Source organism: Aedes albopictus, chromosome 2 (assembly GCF_035046485.1).
Source record: "Aedes albopictus strain Foshan chromosome 2, AalbF5, whole genome shotgun sequence".
NCBI lineage: Eukaryota > Metazoa > Arthropoda > Insecta > Diptera > Culicidae > Aedes > Aedes albopictus.
Genome location: NC_085137.1, coordinates 316,777,280 through 316,804,720, shown reverse-complemented (window position 1 = coordinate 316,804,720; position 27,441 = coordinate 316,777,280). Strand labels below are relative to the sequence as shown.

General features: G+C 45.2%; 2 long non-coding RNA genes across 2 annotated transcripts in view; one reads left to right on the top strand and one right to left on the bottom strand.

The window, feature by feature from the left end:
- LOC134288225 (uncharacterized) overlaps positions 1-27,441 on the top strand; it is a 226,746-nt gene that overhangs the window by 113,800 nt on the left and 85,505 nt on the right. The window lies entirely within an intron of this gene.
- On the bottom strand, positions 6,935-14,773 carry LOC134288216 (uncharacterized). Its single transcript, XR_009997822.1, has 2 exons — positions 13,812-14,773; positions 6,935-7,089 (listed from the first exon to the last, which is right to left on the bottom strand). It is a non-coding gene; the product is annotated as an uncharacterized LOC134288216 (long non-coding RNA).

Here is a 27,441-nt window from a genome sequence, read left to right as displayed (position 1 = left end):
TCGTGAATAATCTGCCATAGCTAGTTTCGATCCATAGTACCATACGCCGATTTAAAATCGATGAACAAGTGAGGTGTGGGCACGTTGTATTCGCGGCATTTCTGCAACACCTGGCGGATGGCGAACATCTGGTCCGTCGTAGCTCGTTCACCCATGAATCCAGCCTGATATTGCCCCACGATCTCTCTTGCAATCGGTGATAGACGGCGGCATAAAATTTGAGAGAGTATCTTGTAAGCGGCGCTCAGTACACAGCAAAAAAAATCTTATGATATCACATCACTTTCGATGCACATCAGTCGCGTCGTAAAAGTGATGTACAAATTACATCCTTTCCACACAACAAATTAGCCGCCGTAGCTTTAAAGTGAGTCTAGCAATCGCTAGAACCGAAATGATAGATAAATAATATATAAGAAAAACATTGGCATGGATTCGTACACTGATCCGCTGATTGTGGGGCACATCCCTTGCCTCTCGGCTATTTCACCGAGTTGGAAGGAAGATGATAAATGAGGGGCCCAGAATCAAAGGGGTGTAAGTGACCATTTTGTCGATTTTGAACTGAGCATATACAAAAATTCTTCTGGTTTCAAGCTTTCAAGAACTTTTTTAAGATTATTTTTACGATGATTAGAAAAAATACAATAAATCGTAGAAAATTGGGTCGATTTTGATACTCCATACATTTTGTATGGGATTGGTGAAAAACTTTGAACCTCATTTACTCGAATGTGGGTTTTTGTCACTTACACCCCTTTGCTTCTAACCCCCTCAAATATGATACTACTTCTAAGTATCCGCTGGAATAGGTTTGTTGACACTTTCCGGTGCCAACCAAGGGTGTACATGGTGATTGTGATAATTGTTGGAAAACGATGTATCCGAATGAAATTACGTTCGAAAATGGATACATCGCCAGAAATCGAGCGATAGTTCCCGCAATCCAACTTGTCGCTCTTTTTGTACACTCAGCCAAATAAATCCTAAGATTATCATAAGGTCTAAGTTATGAAATGGCCTTTAAACAATTCATAACGGTTAGAATGAATTTCATAAGGTCGCTTTATGACGCAGAATCACGGCTCACAGTTTGGCTTTTATACACTTTTAACAACACGATATTTACAAGCGTCGATAGCCGTGTGGGTTGGGCACGAGCTCAGTGTTCTCGACGTTCATGGATCGATTCCAGTCTGCATCATGTACGATTTTTTTGCTATTTTCATAAATTTATCTTACAGTGTATCAAACAATTGTCCGTACAGCAATTTTTTCGCCAAATTATTTTCTCATTCAAATGTTCATAACTTTTTTATAGGTCAATCAAAAATGCTAAAATTTTAACCAATCATAACCATATATTGAAGCTCCATTGGTAGAATTTTGAGCGAGATTGAGTAAGTTTTCTGAAAGTTATAGAACTTTTCGTAAGATTTTTGAACAAATTTTTAAAACTTTAAATGTTAATATGTACTTTTACTTTATGAAACTTTTTCATTTTTTGTTATGTTACAGCTAATAAGACCATATGCTGCTTTGTTTGAGGTTTTATATCAACTACAAAAAATATGAAAAATCTGTATATGTTCAGAGTATTATTTGGCAATTCATCATATTTTGATCAATAAAAGTGCCAAGTGTTTTCAACTTCTTACAAATTTCTCAATGTAATATGTTTATACAGGACCTACTAAACCACATATGCAGGGTAGGTCCTATGCATCTTTTGTTCAATAAATGCACTTTTTAGTGGAAAACGTTTGGCAGATTATATGGGCAAAATATGGTAAATTTATAAACATCGTCAGCTACATAATCAGATTTTTCATTTTTTTTTTTGTAGTGGACAAATTAACCCTAACAAGATTGTGTATTAAATGTTCATGTGTTAGTGTTCCCTCAAAAAAATTTGAAAATATTTCATCCAATATTCATTGAGATATAGAGCATTCAAATTTTGTTTAATAAAGCATCAAGCATTACTAAAAGTTCAATAACTTTCGGAAAAATTATTCAATCACGCTCAAAATTTTACCAATGGAGCTTCAATATGTGGATTGGCTAAATTTCAGCGTTTTTGATTGACTTATAAGAAAGTTATGAACATTTGACACTGTATGTAAACTTACATTCTGCATACTTGTATGTCATAATAAGCATGATCGATTTTCATAAGGTATTCTTATGTTATCCATAGTTAACAGTTATGGCTAAATTTCATAAGGTATTTTGATGAATTTCGGTAGTTTACTTCGCTGAGTGTAGATGGGACACACGATACCCTCCATCCATTCTTCCGGTAATAATTCCTCCTCCCAAATCTTGGTAATGACCCAGTGTAGTGCTCTCATCAGTGCTTCTCAACCTAGAAGCTCGCTTGATAAAAATTGATCTGTTCCAGCGGCTTTGTTGTTTTCCAACGTGCCAACCTCCCCCTCAATCTCTTGGAGGTTAAGGACTGGAAATCTTTCGTCCTGCGCACGTGTTCCTAGATCTGTTGAACTTAATCCACTCACTGGATAACTGACATTGAGAAAAACTACAAACAAGTGGTAAATACTTACTAGTTTAACCAGTGTATATCATTTTTGAGTAGTTAGTTCAGGCTCCTCCTCTCCTCCTCTTCTTGGCGTAACGTCCTCACTGGGACAAAGCCTGCTTCTCAGCTTAGTGTTCAATGAGCACTTCCACAGTTTTTAACTGAGAGCTTCCTCTGCCAATAACCATTTTGCATGTGTATATGGTGTGTCAGGCACGAAGATACTCTATGCCCAAGGAAGTCAAGGAAATTTCCTTTACGAAAAGATCCTGGACCGACTGGAAATCGAACCCGACAGTTCAGGCTCATGAATCGTTTTTTATGACCACCCCCCAAATGCTCATACATCGAGAGCAGAAGCACAAAATGAAAAAAAAAACACTGACGGAAGGATCGATCCCATTCCAGGCATCACCCTCACATCCGCCGGCCGGATGAACGGCCGGCTTCGAGAAAACGAAAGCTATATCGATCAAACTGGCTGGCAGCTATACGAGGACCAGACTGGTTTTTGTTTAAGGTACCCCGGGGCAAGTGGGACCTAAAAAAATGCTAGTTTGGTTTTGTCAAGCCAAAAAATAGTAAACATAAATAATTTTATAATTCCAATGGTTTTAAAAGACATTGTTGGTGTATTTCTTCTTATTAACGGGCATTAAAACTGTTTCAAAATTTTTAAATTCTGTATATTATGCATATAATGAAAAGTGGAGCAGATCTTCATTTACACCGTATCACGGGGCAAGTGGGACCTATTCGGATTTTTTTGTAATAATGGCTCAATATAGTTGCTGCATATATGTAAGGTAGCATAAATTATTAATATCTTATGCGAACAACTATGTTTAGCGATTTATGTTGGAAAAGTTTTGTGGTATCGTGCACAAATTACGTAACACATATAATAACGAATCAATGAGAAAAAAATTGATTTAACTCTAGTAGCTGTGCAAAACAAAATGGTTTTATTTATACAAAAAGCGCCCTAAGGTTACATGCCGAAAGAATTCCAAACTTACTTTTCATATTACGTAGTTGATGAGTCTCCTCCCCAAAAGATTTTTCAAGATTAACAGATGTTATGTTTTCCCTTAAATAGTTTTACGATCATTAAATAAAGATTTTTAAATCGTGAACTTCGAATAAGCCGTTTTCCAATTTTTTCATACTGTATGACCGGTTCTTAACATTCAGAAAAACTCATTTCTTAACATTCAGAAGAACTTGCTTGAACGAAAATATGAAAAATAGATGATTTCGAAAAAATATGTTCTACCAAAGACTTTACCATTTTAAACCATAGTTTCATCATCAGAATAGAAGTAACTAAGTATAATTTAACGATTGATTACTTAAGGTGCCTATTTTTACTTCACTTTTGTGTAAATTTCGACTTAGGCTGAAGAAAGCGAGATCAAACTATTAAATTGTGTTTGTTTACTCTCATTGGTCTCACTTGCCCCAGATGCTGAAATGCACTGGGGCAAGCGAGAGCAGTTAACAAAAGGTGATAAATGAAAATAAAGTTCAACTTTTTCGCCTAAAATAATTTGCAAGCACTCCAAATATTATCCTGAAACCGAAAATGTTTTACATTATTTGTTATTCTATTTTTAAACGACGAATTTAGTAGAGTACGTTAATCTCACTTAGTGAATTGAAAATTACATATGAACAACAAAAACATATATGGTCTCTTTATGGTGAGAACAATAACAATTATTGAATTCAAAGTACCCGTTGGTGTGATATCTATGTTTTCTATGAAGAATGTTGGCCTTAAAACTAACAAATAACAAAAATTATAGCTGTAGGTCTCACTTGCCCCGGATTCTCACTTGCCCCGGGGTACCTTATTTGTTCGGATCGTTTTTCACACACTCCACCTCCGTAATCACATGGCAATGACAATATAATGCATTGCTTCATCGTAAGAGCGCAGGGTTGAGGCATTAGTGGCACATGGCTGCAGTACGGAAGTTTGAATAATATAAAAAAAAACAAAAATACATGAGAACATATTTTTGTTAGCGCTTTTTATTTAGATTATTAAATTATAACTATATAAAGCATTAATTCCACCTTTAGTATTGATATAACAGAAAAACAACAGTAGTATTGGTTCAACTATTCAATTCAATGTAAGGTTTTCGTTCATTGATTTCCCGGGCGATTCCTGCTTTCAGTTTCAGAGAAGGATTCTATTAGAAGCCGAAACCTCCCGAGAAAATAGTACACTTCGCTGTCAAAGCTTAGTGGAACTTTTAATCGCCCCTATATCCACAGCTGCAAAGGCGTGGTTATTCAGCACGGCCATGCTGAGGGTGACGGGTTCGTTTTCCGGACGATCCAGGAACTTTTCGATATACACACGCAAAATAATCATTGGCAAAGAAAGCTCTCAGTTAATAGCTTTAGTTGAGAAGTAAGCTTTGTCCCAGTTCAAACGCTACGTCAAGAAGAAAAAGAAGAAGAAGAAGACAATTCCTAGGTTCCCTCAGTATGGGTCCTGGGATATTCCTGTCCTCTGCTAGTTGTATTTGCCTTTCCTTCTGCTGGCCTGATTCCCCATTCCTGCTCTTTTTCGCGTCTTTCTGTTGTTCATCAAAGTTCTGCTTCCACCTTTCAATCATCTCTAGTCTGTCTGACAAGGCTCCCATCGTTCTGTCAACATCATTTCATGTAGCTGACGATATTCTCAAGGGCGCAAGGGTCTCCCTGAGAAAATCATCGGCCTCATTGAAGCACAGTACAGGGCATTTTCGTGCAAAGTACTGCACAATGGTGTTTCGTCCGATCCCATCCGGATCGTTGCTGGAGTGAGGTAAGGATGTATACTATGACTGCTACTGTTCCTCATCGTAATCGACGAGGTCCTGGTAGGTGCGATTGACCGTGAACCAAATCGTGGATTGCTATGGCAGCCCATTACCATGGAGCACCTAAATGATTTCGAATTGGCTGATGACATTGCTCTCCTAGCTCAACGGCGCTCTGATATGCAAAGCAAGCTCGATGATCTTGCCAATCGCTCCTCAGCGGCAGGTCTTACCATCAACGTCAACAAGACTAAATCGTTAGATGTAAACACGGTCAACCCTTCCAGCATTTCGGTAGCTGGGCAAGCAGTAGAGAATGTCCAATAGCTTGGTAGCCAAATGGAGGTCGATGGTGGCACCAAGATCGACATAGGTGCACGGATCACGAATGCGAGAACTGCTTTTGCGAGTTTAGGAAATGTATGTTAAAACAACCAGATCAGTCGACGCATCAAAATCCGAATTTTTAACTCGAACGTGAAATCTGTGCTGCTAAACGCCAGTGAAACCTGGTGTGCATGGAGAACACGCAACGGCTGCAGGTATTCATCAATAGATGCCTGCGGTATATAATTCGTGCATGGTGGCCTCACAATTGGATCTTCAACGTGGAGCTCCATCGTCGATGTTATCAAAAGCCGATAGCGACAGAAATTCGGGAGCGAAACTGGAGGTATGGGTCGGCCTCACTCTATGCAGGGGCGGAAACGAAATCTGCAAACAAGCGTTAGACTGGAAGCAGGACATCGCAGCAGAGGCAGATCCAGAGGCTCATGGCGGCGCAGCCTCAACAACGAAATCAAGCAAGTCGACGGAAATTTGGCCTGGCCACTGGTCAAGGCGATGGCTGGCAATCGCCCAGGGTGGAAATCTTTCAATTCGGCCGTGGGTACCCAGGACTGAAAGTAAGTAAGTAGACGATATTCTCAGCTGCGTTATTGACGGCTGCTCTTCTCTGACTCCACCAGTTTTTAGGCAGATTCCCATCGACCTCACCTTCGTTCGATCTTCTCTATAGTACATTATTGATTTGACCAATGCCAAATATTTGACCACTTTTGACAGTAAAATTTTGTCAAATGTTGGTCAAATATGGTCACGGTGTGCCAAAAACCGTTATTAATAAATAAAAATGTCCACCCAAGTGGCACCCGGCATTCGAAAGATATACTATTCTAGTATCTCCTCTGAAAATTTGAAAATATTTCATCGAGGGAAACTAAAGTTTTTGTGGTTTGAAGATTTTGAGCCATTTCTATAGAATTTTCTTATATGAGAAAATATGCACGCACGATGTGCCTGATACTACTATTAACAAACAAAAATGTACTCCATACTCACACCCGGCGTTCGAAAGATATACTATTCTAGTATTTCCTCCGAAAATTTGAATATGTTTTATCGAGGGCAACCAAAGTTTTAACTGTCTTAAGATTTCCCAATATTTTCATAGAATTAGCTCATATATGGTGTCGGAGACCATCCGACCGAGATAATTGACCTCCACACGACCTTCGCCAGAACGTACCTTTTCCTTCGTCCAATCCAATCCTTCCTGCTTTTCCTTGAATGCCTACTCCTTATCCTTCCCAGGTTTCGTCGTTGATCCTTATTCCGCCCGTAGATCTCTCTTCACATATAGCACAAACACCGTTTTTCACAAATAACACATTTATTACAAAAAAACTACATTTATTTACACTATACTACGAACATTTATTGCTTAATCTAAAATAAACGGCAAGGGTTCGCCCCTTGCAATGGCTCGCGACGATGGACTGATATGTACTGATCTGCTCTTGATCGCCGTTCTGCTCTCCTCCCGATGACCAGTGATGACCAGCCATTCTGTAGTGGTCGTAGGTTGTTCGAGTGTCCGAATCGGTTCACCACTACATAGCAAGAGTAGCTCAGTTTCCAACGGAGTTCCTAAACGCGGCGAGTATAACTACTGTTGGCTGCGTCCGTACAAATAATTGGTGAGCTCGCAGACATCCTCACCCACCCTGAAGTTACCGGGAAACTTCTGAAATATAAAGAAAAACACTCCTCTCGATGCACTGGATGGAATCTACGCAATCAGACCTAATCTTCCTGGGCCCTCATCGGCAACAAACATAATTTTACTACCGGTCGTTTCAAACTACCAGTTGCTGTCCGCACTGTAACAACTCGAGTAACTCCATCTTCGCCAGGGTGCAGTTCTTGAATCCGGCCCATCTTCCATTGTGTAGGTGGTTGATTCGGTTCTACTACAACAACCAATTTTCCTACCTGAATGTCAACGGCTGGCTGCCAATGTTTTGATCGAGCCTGAAGCTGGGATAAATACTCGCGACGCCAACGTTTCCAGAAATCCTGTAGCTGCCTTTGAATTAACTGGAACTGCGTCAACCGATTGAGCTGGACATTACCAAGGTCAGGATCTGGAAGTGCTAATAGCGATCCTCCAATCAGAAAATGTGCCGGTGTTAACGGTTCCAAATCCAAAGGATCGTCTGATAGGGCAGTCAATGGTCTCGAGTTCAAGCACCCTTCTATCTGCGTCAACAAAGTGGTGAAGTCTTCCTGGGACACAGGGTTTCCTCCGAGGACTCTCAACAAGTGAAATTTCGCTGAACGAACCGCTGCTTCCCATAAACCTCCAAAATGTGGGGCACTTGGAGGGTTGAAGTGCCAGTATATACCCTCGTTCGCGCATTGGCTCGAAATGATCTCACGATGTGCCTTGTTTTTCAGCAACTCGAATAGCTCCTGCATTTGGTTCCTCGCTCCCACAAAATTCGTCCCGTTATCTGAGTAGACATCGGTGCAGCGCCCCCGGCGCGCAAAAAAAACGTCGCAAAGCCTGTAGAAACCGCTCCGTAGACAGGTCTGACACCAATTCCATATGCACGGCCTTCGTGGCCATGCACACGAAGATTGCAACATACGCCTTGGTCGGTTTTCGCCCTCGACCAGCTCGCAGATACACAGGACCAAAGTAATCTACGCCAGTTTTTGAGAACGGACGTGAAACTGTGACTCTGGCAGCCGGCAACTCTCCCATCTGTTGCTGAATTACGGACGGTTTTGCACGGAAGCATCGTTGACACTGATGAACGACCTTTTTTGCCAAGTTTCTGCCTCCTAGTGGCCAGTACCGTTGCCGAACTGTACCTAGTAGTAATTGGGGTCCGGCGTGTAGGTACATTTGATGGAAATGGCGAAGAATCAACTCAGTTAAAGCGTGTCTCGCCGGTAAGACAATCGGATGTTTCGTTTGCGGCGGCTCTGCAGAATGAGTTAATCTACCACCGACCCGTAAGATTCCTCTTTCGTCCATTCGAGGATTGAACCATCGCAGAGGGGAATTTCGTGCCACAGGTGTGCCAACCGACAACTTGCTGATCTCCTCTGAGAACGACTCCTCCTGAACCTTCCGAATGATCACCTGCTCCGCAGCTTGTAGTTCAAAACTAGATAGAAATCCTGTCCGTTTCACATCCGCTGAGCACCGTAAGTTGTTCAGGAAGCGCAACCAGTATGCGGTCATCCGTATTAACCTCGTAAACGATGAAAACTTTGATAAAAGATCCGAAATGAACCCAATTTCTTTCGACGAAGCACAAGCCATCACATTGCGTCGTTTCTCCAACTCTTCTTCTGGGGTGTTCTCCACGGGTTTGGGCCAATTTTCAGGAGTATCCAGCAGCCAGGTAGGTCCATACCACCACAAATCGTTCCCAATGATGTTGTTCGGCGAGATTCCACGCGAGATCAGATCAGCAGGGTTTGTAATTCCAGGAACGTGTCTCCATTGACCTGCTTCCGTCAAACCTTGAATTTTCGCAACTCTGTTCGCGACGAAAGTTGTCCATGTTCCCGGTGGTGACCTTATCCAATGGAGTACGCATGTCGAATCCGTCCAAAATTGAATTCGGCCATCTGTTTTCAGCGAGTCTGCTACCTTTTCCCAAAGTTGAGCTGCCAAAAGTGCACCGCAGAGCTCTAACCGAGGCAGAGACTGCACCTTGAGGGGTGCCACCTTTGATTTCGAGGTCAAAAGGTGAACCGAAACTGCGCCATCGTCTCTCTGGCTCCGAACGTAGATTGTCGCGCCGTAAGCGACTGTTGAGGCGTCCGAGAAACAGTGATATTCTACGGAAAATGAACCTGGACCTATGACGCATCGTGGAATCCGAATTTCGTTCAGTGAAGGAAGTTGCTCGTGGAATGTTCGCCATTCCTCACCCACCATTTCGGGTAGTGGGTCGTCCCATTGAAGATTTTGACCTTCCTTGTTCTTCAGACACCAAAATCGCTGCATGAAGATCTTGGCAGAAGTGATGGTCGCTCCAAGTAGGCCTAGTGGATCGAAAAGTCTCGCTATGAAACACAGCACCTGCCGTTTTGTGAGGATCTGATGCTCGTTGATAGGAGGAATGTCGAACTTGAAACGGAATTGGTCTACGTTGGGAAGCCATGTTAAGCCCAATGCTTTCACTTCTGCATCCTGGTCCCAATCAATGCCGTTCGAATCAGGTAACGCCAGATTTTCCCTTGGAACTCCTTCTAGCACTTCCGGGCGGTTGGAAGCCCACTTTCGCAGTTTGAATCCACCGCTGATCATCATCGCGTCAACTTGCCTTCTCAATTCGATCGCCGATTCGACGTCTTCTGCTCCAGAGATAACGTCGTCCATATACACGTCCTCTTCGATAGTTGGTGCTGCTAAAGGAAACTTGTCCCGCTCATCGGACGCCAGCTGTTTCAAGGTCCGAGTAGCAAGATACGGTGCCGATTTGGTGCCGTACGTCACGGTTAGAAGCTCGTATGTGGAAACCTTCCCATCTGGTGACGTCCACAAAACGCATTGTAGAGGAGTGTCCTTCAAATTCGTCCAGATCTGCCGAAACATTTTCTCTACATCAGCTACAACCATCACCTGACGAATCCGACTGCGGAGAACGATCGACCTGAGATCTTGCTGAACGACTGGTCCAGCATACAGTGCATCATTGAGTGATACACCCGTAGACGTTTTACATGAAGCGTCGAAGACCACTCTCACCTTGGTCGTGGTGCTAGACTCCTTGATGACCGGGTGGTGGGGTAGAAAACAACGCTTGACTGTATTCTCCTCGCAGTCATTTACCATTCGCATGTGACCGAGCTCCAGATATTCAGTCATGAAGTCGCTGTACTGCTTCCGAAGCCGCTCATCCTTGGACAACCTTCGTTCTACCGCTCGCAGCCGTCTCAGAGCAATATCCTTCGATTCACCGATTTCCGCCAAAACTTCGGGGTTCTTGGGGAGGGTGACCGTGTATCGTCCGTCCGATTCCCGTTTGACTGTCCGTTCGTAGTTCTCCTCGCAGTGCGCTTCTTCTGGAGAGAATTTGCTGACGGCTCCCACTTCCTCGCAGGACCAAACCCGTGCCACTAGTTCCTCCAGATCGTCCGAGACTGCCATATTGCAAGTGTACTTGGTACCCTGACTTGCTGTAGTGATTTCGCCTGTCACTATCCACCCAAATACGGACTCGGTCAGCACAGGTAAACCCTTTCCAAGTTGGATTTCCCTTCCGGTTGGAAAGAAGCTGAAGAAAGCTTGGATCCCTAACACCAAGTCGACCTTTCTTGACCGGAAAAACTCCGGATCCGCTAATTCGATGTCTACCGGTATATCCCATCCATTTGCCTGAACTGTAGAGGTTGGTAGGCAAGCTGTGACCTTCGGTAGAACGAGAAATTCCATCGATCGAGCGTACGACGAGTTTCGAGACTTGACGACCGCCTTGATCTTGCGAGATGCCTTAGTGCTTGATTGTCCAATGCCCATAATCGAAATGTCCGTCCTTTTAACCGCTACCTTCATTGTCTGGTAGAGATTCTCGGTGATGAAGTTGCATTCCGACCCTGAATCCAGTAGCGCTCGTGCTGGATAGCGAGAACCTTGGTCGTCTTCGATCACTACGACTGCTGTAGCTAGGAGAACTTGAGATGAGACGCACTGTGCCGCGTTGGAAGAAGTAGATTCAACCGCTGAGGCATTCGCTGCCTTCGAATTCGCACCTGTGCCGTCCTGCTTAGCGCTATCTCCCAGATTCGCCTTCCCTGATGATCCTTGGCTACCGTTGGCGTCTCCTGCCTTGAAGCACAGCAAGGAGTGGTGTCGTGCCTTACAATACCGACAAGAGAACTTCGATGCACACTCTCGAGCAAGATGACCACGTTTGAGGCAATTGCGGCAGAGCGATTGAGCCCGCAGTAGGGACTCTCGACTGGACAACGACATCTTCAGAAAGGCTGGACAAATGTGGAGTCCATGAATCTCCGAACACGACGGACACTTAGCGTTGTTCGATTGTACGGCGTTGTTGCTGACCTTCGCTGAGAACGGTTTCCGTTTCGGTAGTAGGGAATGGTCGATCTTCGTTTCTACCTCCGCTGGTAGAGCTTCGAGAATTTGTATTCTCCGCTGCAGAAATTCCAGCAGATCCTTCACAGTGTCCTGCTGCTTCGTAGACGAATGTTCTTCCCACCCGCGTCGTGTGGTAGGATCGAGACGAGAACTCAGAAGTTCCACCAGCAACAGATCCTTATAATCCGCTGGCTGGATAATCTGGTCGAGCGTTTGAATAACACGGTCGAATCCATCAACCAATTTGTGGAGATCCGTGATTGATTCCTTGCAGAGAGACGGCAATTTGATTAGCGCTTGCACCTGCTTCTTTTTTAGAAGCTTATTGTTGTTGTAGCGTTTTAGCAACGTCTGCCAAGCAACCTGATAATTGTCCCTCGTGATCTTTAGCGGATCGATCAGTGCCTTTGCTTCACCCGCCAGGCAACCTTTCAGATAGTGAAATTTCTCCACTGCTGGTAGATCGGGTTTTTCGTGAATCAGGGAAGTGTAAAGATCCCTGAAACTCAACCAATCGTCGATATTGCCATCAAAACATTGAAGCTTGATTTGAGGCAGCCGAACGTGGTCCATCATGCCATGTAGAGTGGCGTCTCCAGGATGAAGCGTTTGGTTCTGAGTGGCATCGCTCTGAAACGCTTGAGCCTTTTCCACCAGAAACGATTTCGCATCGTAGTAGCGGTTCTCCATGTCCACTTGGCTGGTCTGAAGGCTTTCTTGTTCCTCGAAATCTTCGTGCGCTTCGATTTCCCAAACAGTTTCACTAATCTGTACCCATAGCGTATCCAACTTCTCAAGGCGGACATTGATTTGAGCAGCGGTAGTATCATCTTTGAAGTTTTTAACAAATACGCAAATATTACTCAAAGATAATTTGAGTCCCTTCAGTTTTGTAGTTAACGACTTCAGGGAATCCGCACTCCTCGTGACGGGTTTCGACATGGTTGCTTGCCTTACGCAACCGGAACTCAGATGAAACTCGGAAATCAGGCAGTATGCTCCACTCGCAGTATCGTTGAATCGTTGGTGAATCCAAATTCGAGAGAAAACGCAGATGTAGTATACAAATTTGTTTGCTTCGGCTAGACATATACTGTTCAGCTCACCTATGAGAAGAAACAGCGGCGCTACCGAAGCCAAAAGCAGCAAACTCCGATTTGGTTCACCTCAACGCAACGTACGATCCGTTGCCTCAGATTCCGTTTCAAGCCAGCAAATGCGTAGGAGTGGAAAACCCAATAATGTAGTATGCAAATTTGAAACTTCGGCTAGACATATACTGTTCGCCTCACCTATGAAACTACAGCGTGCAATTGTAGCCGAGTCCAAATTGCATCCAAATGTCCAAATCGTCACAATTCTCAACGTCGTGGGTGGTACAGTGTGAAATCGCCTCAATTCAATTCAATTCCAGTGCAGCGGAGAAGAAACAAGCAATGTAGATACACAAAATTGCCTGCTTCGGCAGGACATATACTTAGTCTCAACTGGAGAACTAAAGATGGCGCTGAACGAATTAGCTTCAGTCCGAAAACCAACGAAAAACCTCAGGGATTGCGTCCAGAAATAAGTTGACTCGCAACAATCCAATTAGCATCGAAAGGTTTGATATTTATTTAGTGTGTAGCACCGTAAATCCAGCTTCGGCTGGGCATATACTGTTAATGTGTATTTACCTGACCGCAATGGCCGTTGCGTGATGCCCGAGCCTGGAAGCAACTTCGGTGTCGTCCCTCTCGTCACTATCGGTCGTCCGTCGTCGTCGCAATGTTGCCCACCTTCGAATCGTAGTACAGATGTAAGGAAACGTCCGAACCAGTTCTTCGCGAACCGATTGATCCTTCGCGGTGTCCGTGGAATGGCGCCGTATGCCGGGGAAGGAAGTCGCCAAAACCAGTTTCAACAAACCGATTGTTCGTCCGTATCACCGATGGGTCCGTCGGTCGAGAGCACTCACAGCAACAAATCGCACAGAAATCGTAGGATTGGTGTTAGAATAATATTTGGTAATGCTTCGGCAAGACATATACCGGTTCTTACATACCTGAACGGTAGTAGAACAACGCTCTGGTTATTCTACAATCCAGTTGAAGGTCCAAGGGGGCTAACCGAATCCAGTTCCAGTCTCGTTATCGCTGATATCAACTGTTGATGGTGATAATCGCTGATGATGTTGTTGGCGAAGAACTTGATGACGATTCCAAATGGCAGTTGGACAGCGCCTTCCAGACGATGGCGAAATAATCCTCTCAATATACAGATGATGGCTGCAGGATCCTTTCAGGTGACTTGAGATGGCGATTAGCTTCTTTGAGGACCTTTTAGATGGCGATTGCACTATTGAAAGTACTGTAAGTATGGCGGTATCCTTTGTCCACCGAATGGCCTTTGCTGGACGGTCAAGGCGCGAGGTGGTCGAAGCGTGGAGATTCGACCGATCCGTGGTCTGGCGGTTGTGGAGAATCCGGTTCGAAGGACCAGCTTATGTCGGAGACCATCCGACCGAGATAATTGACCTCCACACGACCTTCGCCAGAACGTACCTTTTCCTTCGTCCAATCCAATCCTTCCTGCTTTTCCTTGAATGCCTACTCCTTATCCTTCCCAGGTTTCGTCGTTGATCCTTATTCCGCCCGTAGATCTCTCTTCACATATAGCACAAACACCGTTTTTCACAAATAACACATTTATTACAAAAAAACTACATTTATTTACACTATACTACGAACATTTATTGCTTAATCTAAAATAAACGGCAAGGGTTCGCCCCTTGCAATGGCTCGCGACGACGGACTGATATGTACTGATCTGCTCTTGATCGCCGTTCTGCTCTCCTCCCGATGACCAGTGATGACCAGCCATTCTGTAGTGGTCGTAGGTTGTTCGAGTGTCCGAATCGGTTCACCACTACATAGCAAGAGTAGCTCAGTTTCCAACGGAGTTCCTAAACGCGGCGAGTATAACTACTGTTGGCTGCGTCCGTACAAATAATTGGTGAGCTCGCAGACATATGGAAATATGCGGTGTTTTTTATATCTTAAACAAATAATAAGACTGCTAAACAAAATTTCAAAAAAAAAAACATATTATGAGATGAGAAAAAAAAGAACAGGGTTTTGGAACCCTAGAAGTGTCATAATGAAAGAATTTTCGAAAAAATATTGAACTTCACAGTTAAAGACCGAAGTTTGAATTGAGAACTTGGGGTGTTCAACTGATATACGCATTTTCTAGGGTCGCAAACCCCTATTATTATTTTTTCATCCCATGACGCGAACTAGTCTTGAACGGCGTCATGTCATGAGTTTCACAAATTCCAAAAGTACAATAAATATTCAAGCAACTTCTCTGAAAATTGGGCAACATTTTGTTTTATCTGTATTAACGAGGTTTTTAGCCCTAGGCTAGTTCATCTCGGGACCCACGCTTTACTTCCCTTCCGAAGAAAGAACTCAAACTTTGTGATTTTGTCGGGAGTGGGATTCGATTTCAGGTCTTCGGCGTGATAGCCAAGTGTTCTAACCATCACACCAGGTCCGCTTCATATTTGGAAACATTTAATTGAGAGGAATGTCAATTACCGTAGTTTAATATTTCATAGTTCTACCTGCTACTCGAATACAAATAAAAATGTGGCACGCCGTGAGCGTTGATTACATCAACTTTCTAAGTGTTTGGCACCGGTTTTTTTTTTGTTTTTAAGCACGTTATAAATATATTGGTATCTTGTCGGTGAATTTGAAAACGTTTCATGGTGAAACGAGAGTTAAACTGAATTAACAGCCCAATGTTTTGGTATTCCTAGGAAGCTTTGTCAATCGTTGGTATAATGTTTAGGATATTGAAGCTGCTAAAGTAAACCTAAATGCTAATCGTTTTACTACCCAGCTTTTATACGTCATGTTACTAACGTGTCTTCCGTGAATTTAGAATTTTTACATTTGAATGATCATTAGTAACAACAATTTTAAGCTTTTAATTTCAATTTCATTGGAGATATGCATACTATCGCTTTATCTATAAACACGTTAAAAACACTTACTGAGTTTTGTAATAGTATCGCAAAATATGTGATATATAATCAAAGTTTTAGATGAGTTACAAAATATATATTCATTGCGAGGAATGATTAACATGAGAAATTGAAATAATATTCTATGAAGTTACTACATTTTCATTACACTTTATCAAGATATGATATTTTCAAACCACTGTAATTTGCGAGCGTTTCAATGAAATGTTGTCAAATTTTCAGAGAAGTTGTTTGAATGTTGTATCTTTGGAATGGTGTTTGTGAAACTTATTAATATGTATTTGTTAATGATTTGAAAAGCCAATGAAACATCCTATGACAATATTACCATATATGAGCTTATTCTATCTGGGCTGCAAAACGGTGAGTCGATAAGGAGAGCGTCCAATATTGCTCTGGTCCTCACAAGTTCCTACCTCATGCTTCCACGGGTCAAGCGATGACAAAGACCGCCAGCTAAGAGTTGTGTGCTTAGCTGGTAGTGCAGCCTGGGCACTGTTGTCCTTCTGACTTCAGCTAGATTGAGGAGGTACGATCCGAGTGTCTGTTCACCAAGGAGGTGCGGCTCAAACAGCGTCTGTTCTGGCATCCAGCGGCTGAGTAAGAAACGCTGCACCACGCCCAGCTAGATTCAAGGTGGTAGCCCCATCAGCGTGGTCGTCCCAGTGTTGGTTGGGACGTTAAACAGAACTGGCACGATGGCCCTCCGGCGAGACAGGAGTGTTGGCGTAGGCCCAATAAGCCACCCGTAAAAATCCCCATTGCGAATAACATAGGAGAAAATACGACTCGATACAATCGGCAAAGACCCACGCGACGAAATAAGGACTACGATTGGAAACTTGGAACATGGAATTGCAAGTCACTAGGTTTCGCAGGATGTGACAGGATAATCTACGACGAACTACATCCCCGCAACTTCGACATCGTGGCGTTGCAGGAACTTTGTTGGACTGGACAGAAAGTGTGGAAAAGCGGGCATCGAGCGGCTACCTTCTACCAAAGCTGTGGCACCACCAATGAACTGGGAACAGGATTTATAGTGTTGGGCAAGATGCGACAACGTGTGATCGGGTGGCAGCCGATCAACGCAAGGATGTGCATGTTGAGAGTTAAGGGCCGTTTCTTCAACTACAGCATCATCAACGTCCACTGCCCACACGAAGGGAGACCCGATGACGAGAAAGAAGCGTTCTACGCGCAGTTAGAGCAAACATACGATGGTTGCTCGCCGCGTGACGTGAAAATCGTTGTCGGCGACATGAACGCGCAGGTAGGAAGGGAGGAAATGTACAGACCGGTAATCGGGCGAAACAGCCTGCACGCCGTATCGAATGATAACGGCCAGCGATGCGTAAACTTTGCAGCCTCCCGTGGAATGGTAGTCCGAAGCACCTTCTTCCCCCGCAAAGATATCCACAAAGCCACCTGGAGATCACCCGACCATCAAACAGAAAACCAAATCGACCACGTTCTAATCGACGGTAAATTCTTCTCAGATATAACCAACGTCCGCACATACCGCAGTGCGAATATAGATTCGGATCACTACTTAGTCGCTGTATGTGTCCGATCACGGACACTTGGTTAGCAGCAGAAGGGCCGACTCCTTCCTCTGAAGGAGTGCCGACAACAGAGGATAATCGTCCGGTGGAGAGACGGAAAATTAATCCTGATAACTCCTCTTAGCCTTGAAAAAGGCTGGTTTGGTATCCGAACTCCAGGGACTTAATAAAACACTTCACTTCACTTACTGGTACTTTGATGTATTCACTTCGATAACTTTAAACAATCTGATTAATGATACGGAACATAACTCCCTTTTATACCCCATTCCCCATATACACGCTACCGCGATCACGTGCTCCAGAACATTCTAGGCGCGCATTCGCGCCGCCGCCGATGGAACATTCTCGACGCATCGCGTAGCCGTCGTCACCACGGCTGTACGCCGCCGCCGCTCTCTCGTCGTCGTCGACTCTCTCTCTCTCGCATACTCTCGTTCGTCGTGTTCATTCGTCTCCTCGGCGGACGGCGTTGAGCATCGTCGTTGTCGTCGCTCTCAACAGCCAGCCAGCTTGCTGCGCGACTGTCGTTCGGGATCGGGTGGGAAGTGCGTGTTCATTTCATATACATACATAAATGTTAGAAGGGAGACCGAAATATCCCGCGGTCGACTCGGGGTTAGTAGGATGGGATTCTGGGATTGGAATATGGTTACTGTGGGAACACACGTGACATTCATTTACAAACTATGTTCGCTCTGCGCGCGGACATTCTCCCGCGGGCGAAATGAATTTTGAACACAACAGAAGAAGAAAAAAGATCATAGCAAGAATATAAATCGAGACATTCTTTACAAAGCAATTCAGAATATTGGGAATTATGAAACATGAATCACCCACTTCTGGCTGCAGCAACAGCAGGCTACAGCGGAAACACGATACGTAACCACAGACAATCTCTCGAAATTCTGACTGAGTTTTCAATAACCACACATCTTGTCGAAAAAACGCAACAAAAAAGGGCAGACCAACTAACTGCAATTGCCTGTGTATAGATCTGAGTAACGACTCAACGGTTATGCCTCTATAGAATACCAACATAAGGTGCCTCGCACCGTAGGGTGGACTGGGGTTTTGTACACTTCCACCATCTTGTAGAATGTCCTTCTTTAGTATGGCACCCAAACTGCAAATCAGACGAAGCGAATCGTTGGATTCAGGATCGGGCGGCTCTGACACAAACACAGCGGTAGTGTTGACGACTGATTTCCGTTCCGGAAGTTCTCTATCGGAGTTGGACTCTGATTGATCGATTCGACAGCTGCGATTGTGGAGAAACCGCGACCTATGCAACCAGAGATCGCAGAAACAACCAAGACTGATTCGCGCCGAGGACCTACGACATTGTCAGCATTAACTGAAATTGAATGGTTCTTCGACACAAATTTCTCTTTGTTTGTCTCTGGCACTTTTTTCAAATCATTGGAATGATTGGTGTGCAATTCACGGATGGGGAAACTCTCACAACTCAACAAATCTGTGGGTTCATTTCCACATTTACCAGCGTCTTTTACGAACCCGGCAGGAGCATCTGAATATCGCCGGCTTTCATCGATGACATGACGATCATTCAGATCACGAATAGTAGTAAAACAGAGATTCTCTTCGTACAACTGTTCTTCGTTGATGTGAGGGCTGGGTAACTCTATAGGATCATCAGACCCAAAGTTCTTCGGAGTAGCAGCAACTGTTTGTACACCAACTGTGTAGCAATGTCGCTCAACAGGGGATGAATCCACATCTTCGATAGAGCCGGCAACAACCCATCCCAATCGAGTCTCCTGCAGAATTGGGAGATTGTCGGCCATCTTGTACTGACCTGGCAGCAACAGTTTGAAAAACACTTCTATTCCTATAAGCAAGTCGACCTCACCAGGCTTATTGAAATCAGGGTCTGCCAGGACAAAACCAGGAGGAAGATTCCACTGACCGACGTCAATCGGAACAGACGGCATCGAACCAGCAACTCTATCAGCTACAAGACACTGTAACTGACCGCGGAAGTTGGAATGACAGGAACGCATTTCGATGGTAACCATTTCGGATACGGAAGATTGTTGACCATTGGCGCCAACAACATCAACTGTATTGGAAAAGCGAGGCAAATTCAACAAGCCAACCAACTTCTTTGAAACAAGGTGTACTTGTGAACCGCAATCCAAGAATGCACGACAGGTTTTCAGATTCCCGTCGGCATCCATAACCTGAACCTTTGCTGTCATCAGCAAGCTATTACAAAAACGAGGGTTTTGTTTCATGGAACATGATACTGCAGACGTAGAGGGCGACACAGCAGAATTAGATTGTGCTTCAACCAGTGGTACAACAGACTTCGAGACAGAATCAGCATGAGAGGTGGACAACGGAACAAATTTCGTGGTGGATGGAGGCACACCTTCAGGGTGAAGTAGAGTGTGATGTTTGGCCTGACATTTGAAACACGTATAGGATGAACGACACGCACTTCCTTGATGACCTGCCCGTAGACAGTTAAAGCAAGCTCTAATACTCCTTACCTTGGCTTGGCGTTGAGCGACGGTCATCTCCCGAAATGGCTCGCATTTGCTGGATGCATTCCGATGCCGCACAGGTCGCACCTTCGTCCCTCGGTTACGGTAGCACAGGTTCTCGATGGCACATTCTTCGTCTGGTAATCAGAACTCTTCATGGATGTCGGCAGTTTCTGTACGGTGGCTGGCTTGTTCAGCGATCCTTCCCAACGCTCCAGTACCGCACATCGTTTCCTCAAGAAGTCGATGGTGTCCTTGTACGTTGGAAGCTGCTTATGCGGAATCGATGCTTCCCACTGAAGTCTGGTGTCCTTATCCAGTGCGGCTGCCAGCAGATTGACGACGAAGCGTTCAGAAAACCCAAGCATCTCCTCGTTCATGAGGCTCAGCCCTTCCACGTGTTGGGTGACCTCGTCCAAAAGTTCTCTCAACTCCTTGGCGTTCTCCCGCAGCATCTTTTTCAGTCCCAGCAGGCCGTTCACATGGATGTCCACTATCACTCTCTTGTCCTCGAAGCGCTCCTCGAGGATCGTCCAAGCGTGCGCGTAGTTGTTTTGGCTTAGAGTTCTCGCGTCGATTATTCCAGCAGCAGCGCCGATGAGAGCTTTATCCAGATGATAAAGCTTTATGGCATCCGAGTCGGCTGACCTTGCCATAACGTCCAAGAACATGGCCCTGAAGCGTGGCCAGTTCTCCGGTTTGCCGTCGAAGGTTGGGATTGGCGCCTTCAACGGCTGCTGCTGCACTACGATGTGTGGAACATCCGGGTTGTGCTGGGTATTTGCTCGGCGTTGGTTTGTGCTTGGGTCGGAGAACACTTCCATCATTGTCTCCAGCAGCATGCAAGCTTCCGTGTGCTGTGTCTCGAACGCCTCGTAAGCCTCCATCTGCTCCTCCCAGTACTCTTCAGGAGTTACTGCGATGATTTCGTCGTGGTACTGCCGGTACTCGTTGTAGAAGTGGTCTAGCTTTTTCGAGTACACCGACAGCATAGCCATGCTCGGTGCGACGGCTCCAGCTCCAGCTGCCTCATCCAGCGCCTTCCGGATCTTGGTGATCTGAGCTTTCGCCTGTCCACGCCGGAACACCAACGTCTTGACGTCCTTCACGTCCATCTTCGAATTATCTGCCTTCATCGGCGTATGCTTCACTGACATACTTCACACGCGCGCGGTATACTTTCGATTCAAAAGTTTCGGACACATTCAGAACTATTCTTGATCACTCGCGCGCGACTACTTGCGATTGAAATTATTCGGACACACTGCAACTGATTTCTCACTGTCACACGCGCGCGAACTACTTTCGATTAAAAGTATTCGGACTCACTTGCACTATCGACTGGCACAGCAGGAACGTTGCGTCGCAATCGTCAGATTGGCGACAAGCAAACTGAACGTGGATGTACCGCAAACGTCAGATTAGCGGCTCGCAGAATGTGGATCACTCGGGAATCCCACACGGAACGTGGTGTCGCAATCGTCAGATGTACGACAAGAAACGGATCGATGAGGTACCGCAATCGTCAGATTGGCGGTTCGCAGAATGTGTGGATCACTCGGGGATCCCACACGGAACGTAGTGGACTGTATATGGATGCGCCCCAATCGTCAGATTGTCGGCAAGCAGGGTGCGGATCACTCGGAGATCCGGCTCGATTGGACCAAAATGTCCGATCACGGACACTTGGTTAGCAGCAGAAGGGCCGACTCCTTCCTCTGAAGGAGTGCCGACAACAGAGGATAATCGTCCGGTGGAGAGACGGAAAATTAATCCTGATAACTCCTCTTAGCCTTGAAAAAGGCTGGTTTGGTATCCGAACTCCAGGGACTTAATAAAACACTTCACTTCACTTACTGGTACTTTGATGTATTCACTTCGATAACTTTAAACAAACTGATTAATGATACGGAACATAACTCCCTTTTATACCCCATTCCCCATATACACGCTACCGCGATCACGTGCTCCAGAACATTCTAGGCGCGCATTCGCGCCGCCGCCGATGGAACATTCTCGACGCATCGCGTAGCCGTCGTCACCACGGCTGTACGCCGCCGCCGCTCTCTCGTCGTCGTCGACTCTCTCTCTCTCGCATACTCTCGTTCGTCGTGTTCATTCGTCTCCTCGGCGGACGGCGTTGAGCATCGTCGTTGTCGTCGCTCTCAACAGCCAGCCAGCTTGCTGCGCGACTGTCGTTCGGGATCGGGTGGGAAGTGCGTGTTCATTTCATATACATACATAAATGTTAGAAGGGAGACCGAAATATCCCGCGGTCGACTCGGGGTTAGTAGGATGGGATTCTGGGATTGGAATATGGTTACTGTGGGAACACACGTGACATTCATTTACAAACTATGTTCGCTCTGCGCGCGGACAGTATGCATGCGCTCAAAACTTTCGACAGTTATCACCACGCGTCGAAGTCGAACGCCGCGGCTCAACATCGAGCAACTTCGTAACGTAGAAGTGGCTCAAGACTACGCGCAGCAGTTAGCAGTGGCCCTACCAACGGAAGAGCAGCTTGGCGTAGCTACACTTGAAGATGGCTGGAGGGACATTCGATCCGCCATAGGTAGTACCTCGGCTGCAGCTCTAGGCTTCGCGACTCCGAATCACAGAAACGACTGGTACGACGGCGAATGTGAACAGTTGAAAAACGAGAAGAATGCAGCATGGGCGAGAATGCTGCAACACCGTACGAGAGCGAATGAGGCACGTTACAAACAGGCGCGGAACAGGCAGAACTCAGTCTTCCGGATGAAGAAGCGCCAGCAGGAAGAACGAGATCGCGAAGCGATGGAAGAGCTGTACCGCGCTAAGGACACACGAAAGTTCTACGAGAAGCTGAACCGCTCGCGCAGAGGCTTTGTGCCACAAGCCGACATGTGCCGAGATAATCACGGGAATATTCTCACGAGCGAGCGTGAGGTGGTCGAGAGGTGGCGGCAGCATTACGATGAGCACCTCAATGGCGACGTTGCAAGTACCGAAGGTGGCGTGGTAACAGATCTAGGAGTATGTGCACAGGACGAAAGACTTCCGGCCCCTGACCTTCAAGAGATTGAGGAGGAGGTTGGCCGGTTGAAAAACAACAAAGCCGCTGGAGCAGATCAACTACCAAGCGAGCTTCTAAAATACGGTGGAGAAGCACTGGTGAGAGCACTACACTGGGTCATTACCAAGATTTGGGAGGAGGAAGTATTACCGGAGGAATGGATGGAAGGTATCGTTTGTCCCATCTACAAAAAGGGCGACAAGTTGGATTGCGGGAACTACCGCGCCATCACACTACTGAGCGCTGCCTACAAGATACTCTCTCAAATTTTATGCCGCCGTCTATCACCGATTGCAAGAGAGTTCGTGGGGCAATATCAAGCTGGATTCATGGGTGAACGCGCTACAACGGACCAGATGTTCGCCATCCGCCAGGTGTTGCAGAAATGCCGCGAATACAACGTGCCCACACATCACTTGTTCATCGATTTCAAATCGGCGTATGATACAATCGATCGAGAACAGCTATGGCAGATTATGCACGAATACGGATTCCCGGATAAACTTATACGGTTGATCAAGGCGACGATGGATCGAGTGATGTGCGTAGTTCGAGTATCAGGGACACTCTCGAGTCCCTTCGAATCTCGCAGAGGGTTACGGCAAGGTGATGGTCTTTCGTGCTTGCTGTTCAACATTGCTTTGGAGGGTGTAATACGAAGAGCGGGGATAAACACGAGTGGGACGATTTTCACGAAGTCCGTTCAGCTGCTTGGTTTCGCCGATGATATTGATATTATTGCTCGTAAATTTGAGACGATGGCGGAAACGTACATCCGACTAAAGAGTGAAGCCAGGCGAATCGGATTAGTCATTAATGTGTCGAAGACAAAGTACATGATGGCAAAGGGCTCCAGGGAGGAATTACCGCGCCCGCCACCCCGAATTCATATCGACGGTGATGAAATCGAGGCGGTTGAAGAATTCGTGTACTTGGGCTCACTGGTGACCGACGACAACGACACCAGCAGAGAAATTCAGAGGCGCATTGTGGCAGGAAATCGTGCCTACTTTGGACTCCGCAGAACTCTACGATCGAATAAAGTTCGCCGTAACACGAAGTTAACCATCTACAAAACGTTGATTAGACCGGTCGTCCTCTATGGGCACGAAACATGGACCCTACGTGCAGAGGACCAACGCGCCCTTGGAGTTTTCGAACGGAAGGTGTTGCGTACCATGTACGGCGGAGTGCAGATGGAAGACGGGACTTGGAGAAGGCGAATGAACCACGAGCTGCATCAGCTGCTGGGAGAACCAACCATCGTCCATACCGCGAAAATCGGGAGGCTACGGTGGGCGGGTCACGTCATCAGGATGTCGGATAGCAACCCGACTAAAATGGTTCTCGAGAGTCATCCGACCGGTACAAGAAGACGTGGAGCGCAGCGAGCTAGGTGGGTCGACCAAGTAGAGGACGATCTGCGGACCCTACGCAGAGTGCGGAACTAGAGACAAACAGCCATGGACCGAGTGGAATGGAGGCGGCTACTATGTACAGCAGAGGCCACCCCGGCCTTAGCCTGACCGGTAAGGTAAGGTAAGAGCTTATTCTATGAAAATAGAGGAAAATCTTCAAACAGTAAAAACTTTGGTTTCCCTCGATAAAACATTTTCAAATTTTCGGAGGAGATACTAGAATAGTATATCTTTCGAACGCCGGGTGTGAGTTTGGAGTACATTTTTGTTTGTTAGTAGTGGTATCAGGCACATCGTGCGTGCATATTTACTCATATAAGAAAATCTTAGAGAAATGGCTCAAAATCTTCAAATTACAAAAACTTTAGTTTCCCTCGATGAAAGATTTTCGAATTTTAAGAGGAGATACCAGAATAGCACATCTTTCGAATGCCGGGTACCACTTGGGTGGACATTTTTATTTGTTAATGACGGTTTTTGGCACACCGTGATGGTCAAAACACCTTAGATACTGGGCTAAGTCGTTGTTAGTGACACGTTATGTTCAACCTCCAAACCCAACCCCATCCTAAGGTGCTGAGAATTGCTGACCATGCTGAGCATGACGGGTTCGATTCCCGCTCGGTCCAGAAACTTTTCGTAAAGGGTATTTTATTGGCTTCCTTGGACCTATGTTATCATCATTGTCAGTTAATAACTGTGGAAGGGCCCATAAAACACAAAGCCGAATCATTAAATAAGCAAACACTTTAGCATTACATACTATTCACCAACTATTCATTTTCCTTACCTTCGAGCTATATTAGCCGTTTGTGCATTTACAGGCTGAAAGCAAGTGCTTTCTCTGAGGTGACACGGCCGAGGGATTTCAAAAGGCAAACCACTACATGATTCAATGGAGCGACTTGGCTATTTGGTTGTATTATGCAAAATTTGCGATAGCCTTTTTTAAACACCTAATGCTCGAGCACGTGTTCTCTGCAGCGCCAGCATTAGAATTTCTCTGACTCTGTGTGGGCTAACCTCGGAAATGCAAAAGATCGCCTGTGACCAGAATGAACCGCGTCCCGGCGGCACTATACCTAATGAATGCGCAGATTGTCGTCACGACATCGCTTCGGACGGTGTAGTAGACCGTCACACGGATTTCCGGCGGATACAAGCTAAACCTATATAGTTACTTGGGGAAACGACTATCCATCGCTGTGTGGTGGCGTGCAATGATATTATAATAGCTGGGTGGTTGTAAATCTTCAAGCCTTCGGGTTACTTGCAGTGGACTGAATGAGGTCCTGGTGACCCATATAAGTTCCGCATGTGGCTTTGTTTTGGTTCGGGCAATTAAAGAAGCACAAAGGCAATAAGTGGAAATTCTCATGAATCATGGGCCACGGTAGCAAAAATTAGCTAATTACTATTAGAATTAGAAAGAAATAAAATCCGAGTGTTAGAGACTTGGAAATTTTGGGCTTTTCTTAACATAGCACGTTATGTTCGAGGCAAAATTAATTCCTTCCGCGATTCCACGATTATTCCCCTGGCCATGGAATTACATGGGATGTAATTACCATATACCTACAACCTCTCTGTTACATTAATTACCATCGCAGAGTGTTTTCTTTGTTTTGCACAACGTGAAGGTTCTACCACAGACAAACAGCCGTCTGACTCTACCAACTTCCCATCGCTTTCCTTTTTACCGAACTATTCAAATATTCTGTAGTTCGCAAATCTCTCGCTCATAGCGCTCGCATCTTTTGTTGCTCCTGTTTGACCTTTGCTCACTACCGCCATCTACTCAGTGGGTTTGCGAAACACAGCGTAATTAGCATTGGGTGATAATGCTTTTTGACGATGATTTTTATCGCACTTTGTTCCAAGTAATACGTCTGTTTGTCTTAGGATCTACGTTCCAACTATTGGTCAATTGGCCCAAATCATTATGCCGATGATGTCAGCATAATAGCACAATGGATTTCTTTATCGGAGCAATGTAACCCATCTGAGTATACGGAGAAGTCAGCCCACAACACTGTGGAAGAGGGCAATGACTGGCCTTACACAAGAGCAATTTAGGCATAAATAGTCTGGCGGGTAATTTATGAAACGGAAAACACGTTTCTCGTCAATGTATTTCACCAAATTTGCGCTCAAGGCAACAGTACCTACTTACCAAATTAGCTAGCTCAAATTTTCTTTCAATCTCATCCACCGGAACTGAGGTTGGTCACTTCTGTCACTTTTGAGAAAGCGTTAAGGTGAATCGGGACGCTGTGTTATTTTTCCTATCTTCCCTCTCTTTCTAACAAATTGCCTCGCGATTTTGAAGATGGTAATCTCGATTTCTATCGCACAGATGAGGCTGAAAAACAATCAGCATATGCACTGCAAGTGAGCATACACAATGATAGATTTTTGTTCCATTATATGAAGTAGAATCTGAGATTACCATCTTAGTAGCAACAGAGCAATGGCGGATATTTCCTCGACCGTCCCGTCCGCCCTTAAATTGGCTGTAACTTTTCGTAAACTCGTAAACTGTAAGTATGATCAATTCCCTAAAAATGGTACAAATTTGGGCAATATTGGGCTATTCTACATGAAGTTAGAGCAGAGAAATCCCAGTGAAATACACAATCATCTGATAACCATTTTTAAACTGTTACATGTATCTCCGGATTCGACGAACCGAATAAAATGAAATTTTAAACCTTAATCATGACTAGTAGCCAAGCTTTGGAAAACGTTTGACTTAACCTAAAATTGAGCTCGAGCTTGTTTGACCGTCCGTGGATGCTACTCACGTATTATTGGCACACCAGCTACACTCACATAAGAAACCAATGAGATATCTGCCGGGGACTAACAGGCATCTTCAGTGTCTTGTTTTTTATTTATTTATAGTGTGTGGGCGTTGGTGATCTGCTCTTTTTAGGCGACAATGGCGCCCACCACGTCAGGTTGCAGGTCAATGTGAGGAAAACGAAGTGATGATTACAATTGTTTGTATCCACATCAGATCGAATATACCTCTGCGTCTGCACATATGGTTATCGAGGGTTCACACATAGGTGCGTGGATGCCAGAGGC